Genomic DNA, 14,387 nt, shown 5'->3' on the forward strand with positions numbered 1-14,387 from the left:
AATGCACCCAGCATGAATGAGACAACTGACCACACCACCTGGAGCTGATAAGGGGCCCTGAAAAAACATCCCCACCTACATTTGACAACGGTTGTGGCTGCCGAGGTGAGGGGCACCCAGCCTTTACATGCTCATGTGAGGCTGCTGGGGCATCTGCTGGTCTCCATTTATAGCCCTGTCTGCCTGCACCATTAATTCTTCATGGCTCCCTTAGTGGAAACTTCAGCACATGGCAAAAAGGAAGGGTTTTCTTGAATTTCAGATTCCCAGCATTTTTTTTTGTGCTTTGTAAATAGCAGAGGCTGGCCAATAAGGCAGCTCCGGGTGGGCCAAGAGGGCAGAGCCTGAAGTAAACAGCAGCGGCTGATCAGGCATAAATATTTTAGAAAAATGGGTCAGTGCAAAAGCCTTAGCTGCAGCTACTCATCCTGAGGGTCAGGTTGCAAAAGCCTCCTCCTCGCTCCCAGTGTCTGCCTCCCCAACTCGCAGATGCGGTCAGATCCAAGCAAGGAATAAATTTCAGGGGCGAGGGAAGTTGGAGAGCGATTATTTACTCTGCACTGAACCAAACTGAGAACAGTTCTGGTACCTCTGCCTCCTCACCAGCTAATTAAACTCACAAGGCCAGTTCATCGTCAGTCAAAGGCTGCGAAACCTGTTCATTGCCGGGCAGTTTTGCAGCTTTTCAGTCAGGGCCAACATATAGCACCTCTGTGACCCTGCTGAAGTGGTTCCTGTGAGCCATGTCCTGCGAGGCTGCGTGGACCAACGGTGCTTTGTAGCGGTAACTGGCACAACAGCAGCGTGCCCCTTCTCTAACAGACCGGTTCATAGTGGATGCTTCACTGCAACTGGCATTTATCTCAAAATATGCGTTGTAGGAGAACTCTTATACCCTACCCTCCTGATCCAAAGCACGGACTCCAGGGATCTCAGCTGTGCCAGTTCAGGAGGTCCCTCCCCACGGCCCCAGCTCCTCCATCCCCCGAGCAGGCCCAGCTCCTGCCTGGAGTCCATCTTGTGTGGTCTGTGGCACCGCAGCACAGCCGCGTTGCACTGCGGGGCTGACAGCTTGGGGATCCAGCTCTGCTGAGATAAGAACATCTTCTGGCACGGGCACAGGCTGTCCAGAGCAGCTGTGGATGCCCCATCCCTGGAGGTGATCAAGGCCAGGTTGGACAAGGCCCTGGGCAACCTGATCTGGGGGGTGGTGTCCCTGCCTATGGCAGGGGGGTGGAATTAGATGGTCTTTAACGTCCCTTCCAACCCAAAGCTTTCTATGATGGCTGTCCAGCATAACGTTATGTATCATCTGTTTTCCACATGAGAAAAGGAAATGGAGCAAAACCACAAGTTCTGGGTGTGTCTGAGGGCCCCTGGGCTCCTCTTGTGCCCTTGGGAGCTCAGACAACCTCTGTACATCGCAGCCCAGAGACAAAAAAATCCCCACCGTGTGCCTGGAAGGACAAATGCTGTCACAGCTGGGAGGTTCAGACACTTCCCTGAGGGAGTGTGAGGCGTTTTAGAAGAACTTGGTAGCATATTTAGCGTAAGGCTTCAGAGATAAGGAAACCTCCAGCTGTCTGGCAGACAGGGTGGCCACCACTGGCGCCCAGATCCAGCCAGCTTCACGGCCTCTGCCTGCCCCTCAGGAGCCCGGTGTCACTGACTGACCAGCGCCTGCGAGCCGGCCTGGTACCGAACACCGCTCCCCCAGCCTGCACGGCTCCGTAACCTATATACACTAAATGCCTATTCTATAAATCTCTCCTTAATTCTCTTCTTTTTTTCTCTCTGTCTCTCTCTGCAAACTCACCCGGCCATGTTTCTATTCAAGATACACAAACACGATAGTGTTAAACTCCTTTGTGGGAGCTGGCTTCATTGCCTGATGCATCTGGAGAAAATATATTCAGAATATGGATTTTCCTTGTCAGACCCACTGTTCGGAGATGAATTATTCATCTTTGTTTGTACACGTTATTTATGAATTTTTAATTAATAGTACAGACAATAGCAAGCAATTATTGTACATTCTTCTGGCCTTTTCCACTTAGCAAGGGAATTGGAAAAAATGAGGTTAGCATATTCAACAAGATTCAGGAAAATTTAACTAGGAGAAAGTGTTCCTTCTGATGTTGTGCAACTCTTGAGGTTGGTTTCATTTCAGGTAGAAAATAAAAGTAAATCCAACATGTAGTATTTGAAACTGTAGGGAAAAAAGCACAGAACACCACAGGTCAGCTGTGAGGATGTGACACAGTTTTAAATTACAAGTGCAAAAGAAGCTGAAATGCAAAAGAAAATCTTGAAATTAGAAAGAAAGAAAAAGAAGTCTTGAAGAATTCAAAGTCACTATATTGCAGTTCTCAGAACATCCAATTGCTCTGTAAATATTTCTTAATTAAAGGCACTTAGATTGACAGCAATATTTAACTGCAATTGCATTGGAACTGAACCACTACCTGCTGTATTAATTCCAGATATCACAGGAGAAGCAAACTGGGAGTAGGTCTGGATTTACATCCTGATCAAGAATTTATGGTGCGGGTCCAAAAGCACCTAGACAAAGGACAATGCCAATTTATCACAAGGTCATAGAGACCTTTGCCTTGTTGATTCATGTTCTCTGCGCCCAGCCTCGCAGAAGACCTGTGGGAAGGCCAGCTGTTTAGTCTGAATGTCATGAAGAAGAATGAAGCAAATATGGTGCCCCCTTCAAATTTTAGCTCACTAGAGAAATCTGGTACTACATCAAACGGGTATTTATCTTGGATGCCGAGGGAAAGGAAAGGCATTTTGGTGCACGGACTAGTGGCTGAGTGGGAAATCTGACATGACTGCATAAAATGGACTTATGGTCTGTAGCAAATGAAGGTCTGTCAATCAGACAAAATGTCAGACTCTGCTTAACTAAATGGGCTTGTTTATCACTGTAATTATGTGGCCTTACAATGATAAGGTACTGCATATACATGTCTTACTCTGTGCCAGGAACTGTTCTGCAGAAACCCAGTAAATTTAATTACTAAAGGAGGAAAAATAATCCTCTGTTTCATGATCTATCCACCCCTGCAGTGAATACTCAGGGGAAATTCCCACTGAAGCCAAGCAGATGGTTCCCACCTTGTTGTACGCCCAGCTTATTTTCTTTTAAGCTATGAGGTGGTTTACAATGCCATTTTTCTCTGGAGCTGCCTTGCATTTGGCAGACTTCTCATGAGTGCGTGTGAATTCCCTTTGTATATATGAATGAATCTTTTTTTTTTTTTCCCCACAAAGAACAAATCCCACTTCAGACTCACATAAATGAGGACATGAATCAGACAAGTATCTAGTCGAAACACGCTTTCACCAAGATGACTCCCATTGACTTCATTACAAGGGAGTCAATAATCAGCTTTAATGTCACTGAGCCACATTGTCTCTGGTGTACTTCCAGAAACATCCGTATTGACTTCTTCAAGACTTGTCTATAGACCAGTGTCATGTATTTCTGATTCTGAGCAATCTCTTACTCCCTTTTTGCATGGATATGTAAGTTTGCAGCAAACTTAAACAGATGCTAGGCGGAGGAAGGAGCTGCTTGCTTTCTCTGTGCCTGCTGGCAGCCTCCATTGGTGCTGGCAGCAGGATGAAATATGGCTGTGATATTCTCCAAAGCAAACTTTGTCCTTGTGTCAGAAGCCAGCTCAAGCCCTCTGCACCACTCAAGGGACTCCCCCATCGCAGAGGTGTGGTACCGGCTTGTTCCCAGCAGCGCAGTAAATCTCTGCGCTTTTCCTCTCATCTCAAAAATTTCCAGGCTAGCGGGGGTCTCAGAAGAAACATCACATGGGTTTTGGAGAACTGATGAGCACTGATGAGGTCTCTCAGGAAACTTTCCTTTAAGTCAAATCTTTGTAAAACTAGATGTGCCCAGATTAAAGGATAAACCTAAATTGGCAGGTGCCTGGTCAGGGAATGGTGTATACTTTATCTGATTTGAGATTATGTAGCTCCAAGGAGTTTTTTAAAGAGAGATAAATCATTAATCCCCACAATCAGTTCAGAGCAGCCAGAAAATAAGATAAAGTTCCTGTGTCTTTGTGCCACGTATACCTGCGGGCATCTTCTAACAGATTTCTCTGCAGCTTGCATTCAGCTCTCTGCTTCAGTCAGAGATACAGAGGGAAGCTGTGTTTGAACGCAAAGAAAATAGCTGAAATCTCTCATGAGATGTAATTTAAAATGGATGTTCTTGGAAAAAAAAAAAAGTCATATGCAAGCATTACGGCATATTTTTTCTCTGATGCCCGTTAATGGGAACACACAATACCTGGATGACTTAACCTGTGACCATTATTTATTGCAACCCATTTTTTCCCCAGAGTGAATGTCTGAATTCGAACCTTCCATTTATTGCTAAGTGCACTTCTGGGAAGGGTAAAGAGAACGGCGAAGGCTTGGATCTGCAGGCAAGCAGCACACAGCAATCAAACCCAGCAAGCAGGGAAGTGGCTCTAAGTGTCCTCTCTGCTGCCTGTGCTGGGCTGGCCGTGCAGGCAGGCCCCGGCAGAAAGAAAAAGACCCCGCAGCCTGCTCGCTCCCCTGACAGTTTGCTTCAGTCACTCCCTTTTAACCGTGGAATAAAGAATCCCCTTGCAGGCTTTGGGGAGAAAAGCCTTCCCCCAGGAACAGCTCCAGCTCAGTGATGTGTGCAATGCAGTGATGTGCCACAGCATCCTGGATGCAGAATTACTGTGAGGATCAAAGCAAGTTTAATCAGCTCAGCATTTCATGAGTGTTTGCAGCCCCTTCTGCCTGTCTCCTTCACTTTGGATGGCAACGATGCAGGGAAAACCAGTACCGGCTGTGTGGCCAGCCTTCCCCCAGGCATTTCGCCCTCATCCTTCAATGGGAAGACAGATGGAAATGTGAATCAGGAGTGATCAGGAGATCTTGCCAACTCTACCTGTTGAGGGAAGGGCTTCTGGGGGGCTTCTGTCTGTTCTCAATGCTGCCAGCGTCACCCCGGTGAAGGATTCGAGCAGAACTCTTAATTCTCACAGAAAGCACAGTGTTCAGCATTAAAAGAGCTGGACTTTGAAGCTAAATCTGGATGAATTAAGAGCACAGAATGCTTCTGAAGGGGAAAACAGATCTTCTTTTAGTTGTCTGAGACATTAAGCCCTATTTAAAATAATGAGGAAAAAAGTTTTGCAGGTCTTGTTCAATATAAGTTGCTATTCTAGGCTTCACCCCTTCCCCAGCCGGTATTTCCTGCTCTCCAAAATGCGGAGGGAAACTTTGGAGTTATTCAGTGGGATCTATTTGCAAGGGGAGCCCTTACCCGGTGCTGTGGGGGGACTTGAGTGGGTGGCCAGGGCTGCTGTGGGGATGGGGCTGCTGAGGGGCGACTGGCGAGGCTGCTGGTCCAGAGACCTTCCTCTGCCGTGCCCTGGGCGAGGCGGATCTCAGCTCCATAGGGACCTGCCTTCTTCCCTGCACGCCAGGCAAATCGTCAGGAGCTGGAGCTGCCTGCTGTGGAGCAGCTACAGGAGCTGGTTTGCCACTGCTGAAAAATAACTTACTAATCTGACTAAGAAATCGCTGCTTTCTTTCAGCGTCCCTCCCTCCCACCTCACTGAGCGGGCAGGTTCCCATGTTAACTTCCGGAGTTGCCGTCATCTGCAGCAGTTCTTCCCAGCTCTTCCCCCTTAAGCTCTTTTGGACAGAGATGACTGTGAGCTCCTTGCAGCTCATTCACCGGGGCTCTCAGTTTGGCAGGGTTTCAGGCTGATGCCAGGACAGCCACGGCCACGGGATTATTTTTTTTTAAGGACGTTTAGTTCCTGCCATCTGTTTGTTGGCTCAACTCTACAAAATTTAGATTGTGTTGCCTTCCCAAAGTTGTTTTTCCCCCCTTGGACCGCTGTCAGGATATGCAATCTGTCTCGGTGAGCGTTCCAGTCAGCACTCGAGGTACGATAAAATGCCTTCGACTCTTAAACATGTTACTTTATTCGTTAACAACACACACTGATAGCAACGCACTACTGTGCATGGCACCTGAAAGGCAATGAGTACCAAGAGGCTCCAAACCTCTGATGGGCACTTACTGTATTTTAGGAGTAACATGGCAGCATTTTATATGCTATTCCCTCACTCTGGCCTTTTAGAGCAGTTCGTTTGGTCAAGTCGGTGCTGTCGGTGCCGTCACTCTCCCGGCCTGGGGCTGTCCAGGCGATGCAGGCAATGAAAACGCAGGGGCAGCTGCGCTGCCTCTGGCTTTCTCCTGCTCATCCGCAGGGCAGTTACACCCCAATTCATCTGTGCCATTTATTTTTCCCTCGGATGTTTTGATGAAATCTGTGCTTCTTTTCAGATACCACTTTTAAGAACAGGCCATTCCCAGTGACAACCCTAGAGGTATGACAGGTATGAAGGTATGATTTCTCACCTGGTAAACAGATTATGAGCCCACCTACACTTAAGGTATGATTTTAGATTCTACTTGATGGCTGGACTATACCTACATTTATATTACACATTTAACCTTACAGAGTTTATTTTCTTTAAAACCCTAAAAAATACTACATTGGTAGCGTGTTTCTGGATGAGACCCACGAGAAAGAGACATATAGTTTATAAAATGAAACCATAAAAACCTAAAAATGTGGGAGAACATCTGGTTAATATCTGTGTTCTCATCTAATTGACAGCTTTAAAAAATACTGTCTTAGCTAGAAAATACAATCACCCCTTTAACAAAACAGATCTTCCCAGTCTCACTTGATTGCAGGGCTCACATGTTGTATATACAGCTGAAGTCCAACTAAATTATCGTTGCTTTTAGCTGACTGCAGTACTTCTGCAGAGACTGATGATAAATCTGCAACAGATTAAAACTGGATGTTTTCGGTTTCAATAAAAATTAGTTATTTTTTAAAGTGGGAATAACAACAAAGAGGCACCAATTAGGCAATGTAGGATTTAGATAAATTTAAGGTTACGACAGCTCTCTTGCCCTCAGCCAGTATAATGAATAATTTAGAGCCAAATTTAGGGTCACTCCAGCACTAAAGTATTGCATTATCTAATTTCTGTTGTTGCTCTGAAGTGTAAGCAGCAAGCTTATTAAATATGAATAGAGTAATCAGACAAATTCTATGACTGTGTGCGTGAGCTTCTCATTAATGTTTCACAAAGAAGCACCAAGAAAGACTAAATAGACTGCACTGGATTTAAAAGTAATAAATATACTCCAGAAACAAGTAACTTAATGACCTTCCTATGAACTCAAGGACTTAAACCAACAGGGTACTTGAGCAGAGTATCTTTACTGAAGCAGTAACTCAAGTAAATCTCCTTCTGCACATCCCTGGTCACCTCTTGTAGATGATCTCTTGCCAAAATATCATTGCTCTGGTACCATCCACTTAGTGCCCGTGTCAACGCTACACTTGCACACTGCTAGTCCTGGCCACCACCACTTACCATGACCTTGTGACGACACGAGATGATTACTGTAAACTGTAGGGATGACGTCTTAGTAGGACACAGAAGGTACCTTCAAGCCAAGTTAGCAATTAGGGCATGGTTTCGAGCATCCTTTTCCTCTCACTGACTTCAGCAGATAGCACTCCTGGGATCAAGTTCTTCAGCTGTGTAAGTGAATACTGTTTCAAAGTGAGCTCCTGAGCTAAGAGAAAAAAAAAATATTTTGGCCTTTTTTTCAGCTTTCCAGGAAGGAGGCTTTCAATGTCTAGCAGAGGAAAACATTCTCTATTTTAGTTTATTTCAGTTTTAACTGATTTTTTTTAACTTTTTTTAATTAAGAAAGATAAAAAATATTATGAAAATCTATAAGAAACCTGTCAGAAAATTGACAATACTCAACTCCATTTTCCTTTCTTATTAAAAAAAATAATTTAGGACTTTCACTGTGACAGGCAAAAATATATTCTGACCTTAGGGTTGTTCATAGTCCATGATCATGACATGAGGTAGGATAATCTGGATAGAGTAGAATAATATTGATCCAGCTATGTCAAAATATTTATTTATTCACAGAAACATAGTAAATACGCAGTGTCATTTTAATGATTGCAAGCCAGAATCAAAAGCAGAGTGTTCACCATCTTTAGAATCTCTTTATTTTTAACAGGGTACCTGACAAATCAAAGTCTTTTTTCTCTCTGCCATTTTAAGACTGTCTTTATGAAAATAAAAAGCAGACATTATCAATTTAATCTTACAGGTGGCAATTAGCATCTTTACAGACTCTACAGCCTAAGCAATTAAAAGTTGAATAATTTATGGTAAATGGAAAAATTTCTGTTAACAGTATTATAACGTGCATTAGAACTACATTTCTCTGCCTGGAGCTGCTCGATTATTGATTCTGGAGCTCTCATTAGCGATGCAGTTGGCAGCCCTCACCCGTGGACAATGGCTACTTTTGTTTGTTTGCACTTCTGAATTAATTGGAACTAATCCGTGGTTACTTGTGCTTTTCCAGGGTGAGAGCCTGCCAATAAAAGGGGATGGAGGAGGTGTGCTGTGGTAGTTCTTATGCCAGCAGGACATCTTCCAGGCAAAACGTGCCAGAATGGCCACTGGCTCCCCCTGCCAGGGCATACAGCGGACACCTCCGGCCTCCAAATTCACTCCTGGAACCATGCATAGCAAACCCACAGCTTTGACCTTCTTATCAGAGGCATTTGCTTGGGCTGGTGAGGTACATAAGAGGTGAAGGGAACTCCTTGCAGTATTCATTCTTGCTCGTTCCATAAGCATCTGCTGCTAGTCGAGGGTTGGGGACCTGAACCGACCCAGTTGCTCGTGCAGAGAAGATGGCTGTGCCACTGCTGCAGCCCAGGCACAACAAATCTGAACGGCAGCACTGTTTTGGGAGAGAATACCCCCCTAGATCAAGGCTTCAGCTTGCTTATGTGAAGAAATTACACAATATTTATTTAACTTTGATGTGAGTTTAATGCTAGATGTAGGAGTGTCTTTTTTTTTTTCCTTCTTTTTTTTTTTCTTTTTCTTTTTCTGGAGATACAGTCTGTTCCCTCAATCAAATGAGGTGAGGAAAGACGGTCATCTGAGGTGTGGAGGCTCAGGTACTGCACATCCATCACAAACCACGAATCAGTCTGTATGTGTGCTCATGGGGTGAGAATGGGCCACCAAAGGGCTGATTATTATCTCATTTATCTGGACATGAAAATTGTACAAAGCCAGGTGAGAAAACAAGCACAAATTTGAACTACTGGTGAAGGCATAAATCTATTTTTTTTCTGTCTCCTCCTATCTTCAAATCAAGATTGAATGTTTTGTCTAGAAAACACACTTTAATTCAACTCATATTGCTGAATTTAATGTAGCAGTGGCAGCTTCTCAGATGTCAGTGTCTAAGTCTTTTTAACCTTACGTTCTAAATTTACAGGGGGGCAGTGTGGACTTGAATGGTCTGCATAAACAATCCCTCATGTGCTGCATTCTTACGTATGAACATCTGGTGAGGCCTTCATCATTCCTAATTAGGATGCAGATTCTTGGAAAATTAGTTCTTTGACAGCAACTCTAACAAGCAACTGTGCAAATTTAAACAAGAACTGAGAATCCTACTAAGGCTTTTATTCAAAAAAAAAAAAAAAAAAAAAAAAAACAAAGATCTACAAAATATATATTTTTTTCCCCTCATCATCACTGAGTCTTCTGATTCCTGACCATGCTCTGTCATTACACCTGGACATGTACCAGAGATTAAAAGTGACTTCCCACTCCTTAACAGATGTGTCCTCACCTACTAAATGCAACAGGCTCTTTAAGGAACAATTTAAATCATATCTATATCATATTACTGCATAGCTCTGTGGGTGATTTATGACCAATACGTGGTCAGGAAGAATTGCTGGTCTCTTCTTTAGTTAACCGCCAGGGATGCATTTCGCGTTAAGAAGGAATAACTAAAAACATCTGAATCATGCTATGTTCATTTTGGGTAGTGAAGCTGGGGAAGGGTCTGGAACACAAGTCTTATGAGAAGCAGTTGAGGGAACTGGGTTTGTTTAGCCTGGAGAAAAGGAGGCTGAGGGGAGACCTTATCCTGCTCTACAACTACCTCAAAGGAGGTTGTAGTGGCATGGGGGTCGGTCTCTTATCCCAAGCAACAAGTGATAGGACAAGTCGTGCAAGGGGAGGTTTAGGTTGGATATTAGGAAGAAATTCTTCACTGAACGGGTTGTGAAGTATTGGAACAGGCTGGCCAGGGAAGCAGTTGAGTCACCATTCCTGAAGGTCTTCAAAAGACGTGTAGATGTGGTGCTTAGGGACATGGTCTGGTGGCAGACTCGGCAATGCTATGTTAACAGTTGGACCTGATGATCTTGGAGGTCTTTTCCAACCTAAATGATTCCGGGATTCTGTTCAGTCCAACTCAGATTGGCACTACAAATCTGCAGTAAATCAGCTAACCAAAACCTGCTCTTACCTAAACCATTCTCAATTGAAAATAATCCCTCTAATATCAGAGAAGTCAGAATAAAGATGGAAAGAAAATATTCTTAAAAATAAACAGAAACATAGATGTAAAATTTTAATTGGTGTAAACCTAGACTACCGATCTTGTTCTGAACAAAATAGAAAAATCTGTTAATGAAATACTTGCAGTTTAGGAACCATCATGGGAACAATGACTAACAAAAATTGCCAAACCTAGTGCTAGTATATGGCATGGGTAGTTTTATCTTTCCCTTGCATGCAATAATTGGTATTCTTTTTTTCAAAACTGCTGCAGTTCAACAAAATGCTGAAGAACCTACTTTTATTGTAAAGACCCACTCACACACAATCAAGTATGTGCTGTGTGCCCATCGGAATGGGACTGAAAGAACTAACAAGTTGAAGAGTTAGTTATCAGCGCCTTATTATCCAACTAGATGGAACAGTTAGAGGAAAAATATTAGATGTACTTCAGGCTTTAACAGTTGCTATTACGGACAAAACTCCCCTAGCTGACAAAGGGAACAGTTCACATGACTAGGACCTAAACTTTCAGACAGCTGCAAGTCTGTTTTCACAGGAAGAACATGAGCCATGACTGACCTCCTCGCAATTATCTGCTCTGATTTGGATGCAGACAATAAAGCTGGAATCATAAAGTGATTTGCTGAACACAGATACAGAAATGGCCTTCTGCTGATGAATCTACTTTAAAAGCTGACATCTAGCATCATTTTCTTCTGCATTCTGGTGTGTAAGCATTGCTTCAGAAAAAGCTCATCTAAAAGCAGACAAGGAAGTAAGCATCTTCCTGGAGAAGGAAGTGTTGCATCTCTGTTCTGCACAAACAAGCAAAGGATTCCTCCTCTTCTGCAACAGCACTCATCTGCTGTTTGCACATACTAGAGCTTCTATTATCTTCCACAGTATTTCTTCTCTATAAAGCATAATCACCAGATCCTCGAGGCATCACTTTGTGCAGTTCCAGTGACCTGCATAGAGCATTTGGCCTGTCCATACCCGACCTACCATGCTTCATGCATAAAGCAACAATGTCCTTTCAACCTTTTACTGAGTCCCTTTACTAAAGTTGCTAATAAAATCAGTAACTTTAATCATGCTTTTGGTTGTTGTGGATCCTGGCTTGGCTAGGAATCGTTGGAGATAAACATCTCATTTCAAATAGGCTACTGAGCAGATGGTAATGACTTTTAATCACTAGCAACACGAGGCAAATCTGAAATAATGCCCTTGAGACGAACAGTTTGGTACATCATTCCCACCATTTCGAATGCTGAATAACCTTGCCCCATGAAGCGAGCCATGTGTGATTTATGTACTCATATACTTCTAGCTAACTAAAATACTGACAGTCATTAATAGTCTTTCACATTTCTTGTTTTGGGCCCTTATCCAATGCCCACTGAAGTCAAAGCAAACCTCTTCTTTCTAAGCCTTCAAAGACTCCATCTGCTGCAGTAACAAAGAGTTGGGTTTTAATTGCTGATGCAGAAGTCTGGGAGACCAACAAGAACTTGCTGCTCAGTCCTAAAAATGAGGGTAGGGGGTAGTTTCTTTAGTCAGTTGAAACCCATCTCCTCAAATTAAAAAAAAAAAAAAAAAAAGGGCTTTTTGTAATTTGTGGAAACAGTACCAGGGTGAGACACTGACCTTCAGCTCAAGCCCTTCATCTGTGGTAATTACAGTAGACAAATCATTTTAGACAATTCTCAGCTTAGGTCAGTCCTTTAAAAGGCAGTACACGGAGGTATAGCACAGGCCCCATCCACTGCTGCAGTATCGGAAAGATGAGGTTTTCTTTGCCTTAGGGACATCTTTGTGCCAACAGTGGAGCTCTCATTTTTGTGTTACATACTTCCACCCCTTTGCAGTGTTTTCAGAACAGCCTGCTGACCTAGTGATAGTGCTGGGCATGACTGTGACAGGTTTGCATTTTAGTCCTTGGGCAGCAGTCTCCTTGCTTGGAAGCTTGCTACTCCATTTCTGGAGAATTTAAATTTAAATGTATTTCTATTTAAACAGTGCTGTTTAAATAGTTTTGCTTGAGCTTGCTTTCAGAGCAATCTGTGTTTAAGAACTTTTTAGCAGGGCATTTGTGAGAATATTTCACAAATGGTTTTCAAATGGTTAGCCTGACTAAGCCATATCTGCAAGAGAAACTCCATCACGGTTTACAATACATGGTTTAAAATACTGCTTAAATTTTAACTTCACGTAAGTCAGCAGCAATTTTCCTGCTGACCTTTTACCCAAGTTTTTTTTTTTTCCATTTTGTCTTCTGAAGTACTCTGATGCCTCTCTTGTACATCCCGCAATGATGGCCACACATACCGCTCAACAGGGAATTCACCCTCACAGTTTAAGATGACAGCAAATATTTCCACAGCCAGATTACAGCTATGTAAATGAGATCTAAGCAAATAAGGCACATAATTAAAACCTTGCCTGATAGTTCCAGAGAGCTGATGTAGGCACCCTACTTTTATTAAGAAGGAATGGTTTGGATTTCACCATTACTGAACACATGGGTACTACTAAACCCTTCTGCACACGATTGTCCTGGAGAGAGGAGCTAGTACTCCTCTTTGTAACTAGACCCCTTCCGTAATATGTGCAAGAAGTGTGTCAGGGAGGCTGTTCAGCACTGGTAGTGGCAGGAAGTGGGTACTCGTCTCCTGGAAGCAGTGTTCATAGCTTGCATCTCAAGCACTGGGCACCCAGGTAGCTGCTGCAGGAGGCGTGAGCAGTCAATGAGGGAGACCCTGGCCCCAGTGAAAGCCGAAAAAGTGCTTAAGCACATGTGGGCCTTGGTCCTGCTCTGTGCGGAGACAGCAGGAATACTTGCTTCTCAGGCTCTGGGAAGCATTGGGAACACGCTTAGCCCTTAGCTAAACATGTGTTTATTTCCTCAGTGTCTCTTCATAGGTTCATCTGCAGGCTCTTACAAACGAGTAAATGAAATGAATGAATGAAACATCCAAGTTCCTGGTACCTTGCTCATGTATAGCTTGCTTTAACACCTTGGGAGTGTTGTCAGAGAAATGAGTCTGTACAAGTCAGGCCTGAAGAGGAAAACCCACACGCTGTACTTCCCTTGTGATTTAACAGGAGAAGGGAGAGAGCCGAGAGAAGCCTGCCTTAGCAATACTTTCTTATACGACACACGTGAAGGCAGGAAGATTAATGGACTGAGCAAGTAGTCAGCAGAATGTAATTCTTTTAAGTTGTGCGGGGAAGGTACAATGACTAACATTGTGACGGGTGAGGGGGAGGGACAGCAGCTCTCCAAACCCATTTATCAGAAAGCCACGTGTCTTTCTGCCCATGCTGTAGGACAGGGCAAACTGCATGCAACCACAAAATGTAATTTATATACTTGAGATTAGCAGCTATCGTCCATAAATGTGATATTCCAGAAACCAAGCACCCAGCACTGAGATGGTTCAAATCCCGCCTTTGAGCCGGTTTGATAGTGCTGTTAAGATTTTCTTCTCAGTGCCAAAGGCAGAACTGCACGGGTCTCACCGCCTTCATTAAAACGCGATACGTTTATGTTCTAATTGACTACCTCCAGCTGTTAGGGAAGTCTGATAGCTTTATATAAAACTTGGGCCGTAATCCCACGAATTCTTGCGCATATGCCCAGCTGTAAGCACGGCTCACACAGCCAGGCAGCCCTGCTACCTGCCACCCCACAGTGTGACCTGGTGTGGGGGCACCAGTTGGAGACTTTCCCTTATTTTCCCAGTACGCCCTCATTTCTGGTTGAGCTACGGTGTATTTTATGAAAGGACTCCTAATTAGTTTTTGATCGAAAGGCTTCCAGCAGAGAACAACCCCGCGAAGCTGCTGAGGGATCCAGTCACCCAGCA

The sequence above is a fragment of the Cygnus olor genome, chromosome 7 (genome assembly GCF_009769625.2).
Source record: "Cygnus olor isolate bCygOlo1 chromosome 7, bCygOlo1.pri.v2, whole genome shotgun sequence".
NCBI classification, from domain to species: Eukaryota; Metazoa; Chordata; class Aves; order Anseriformes; family Anatidae; genus Cygnus; species Cygnus olor.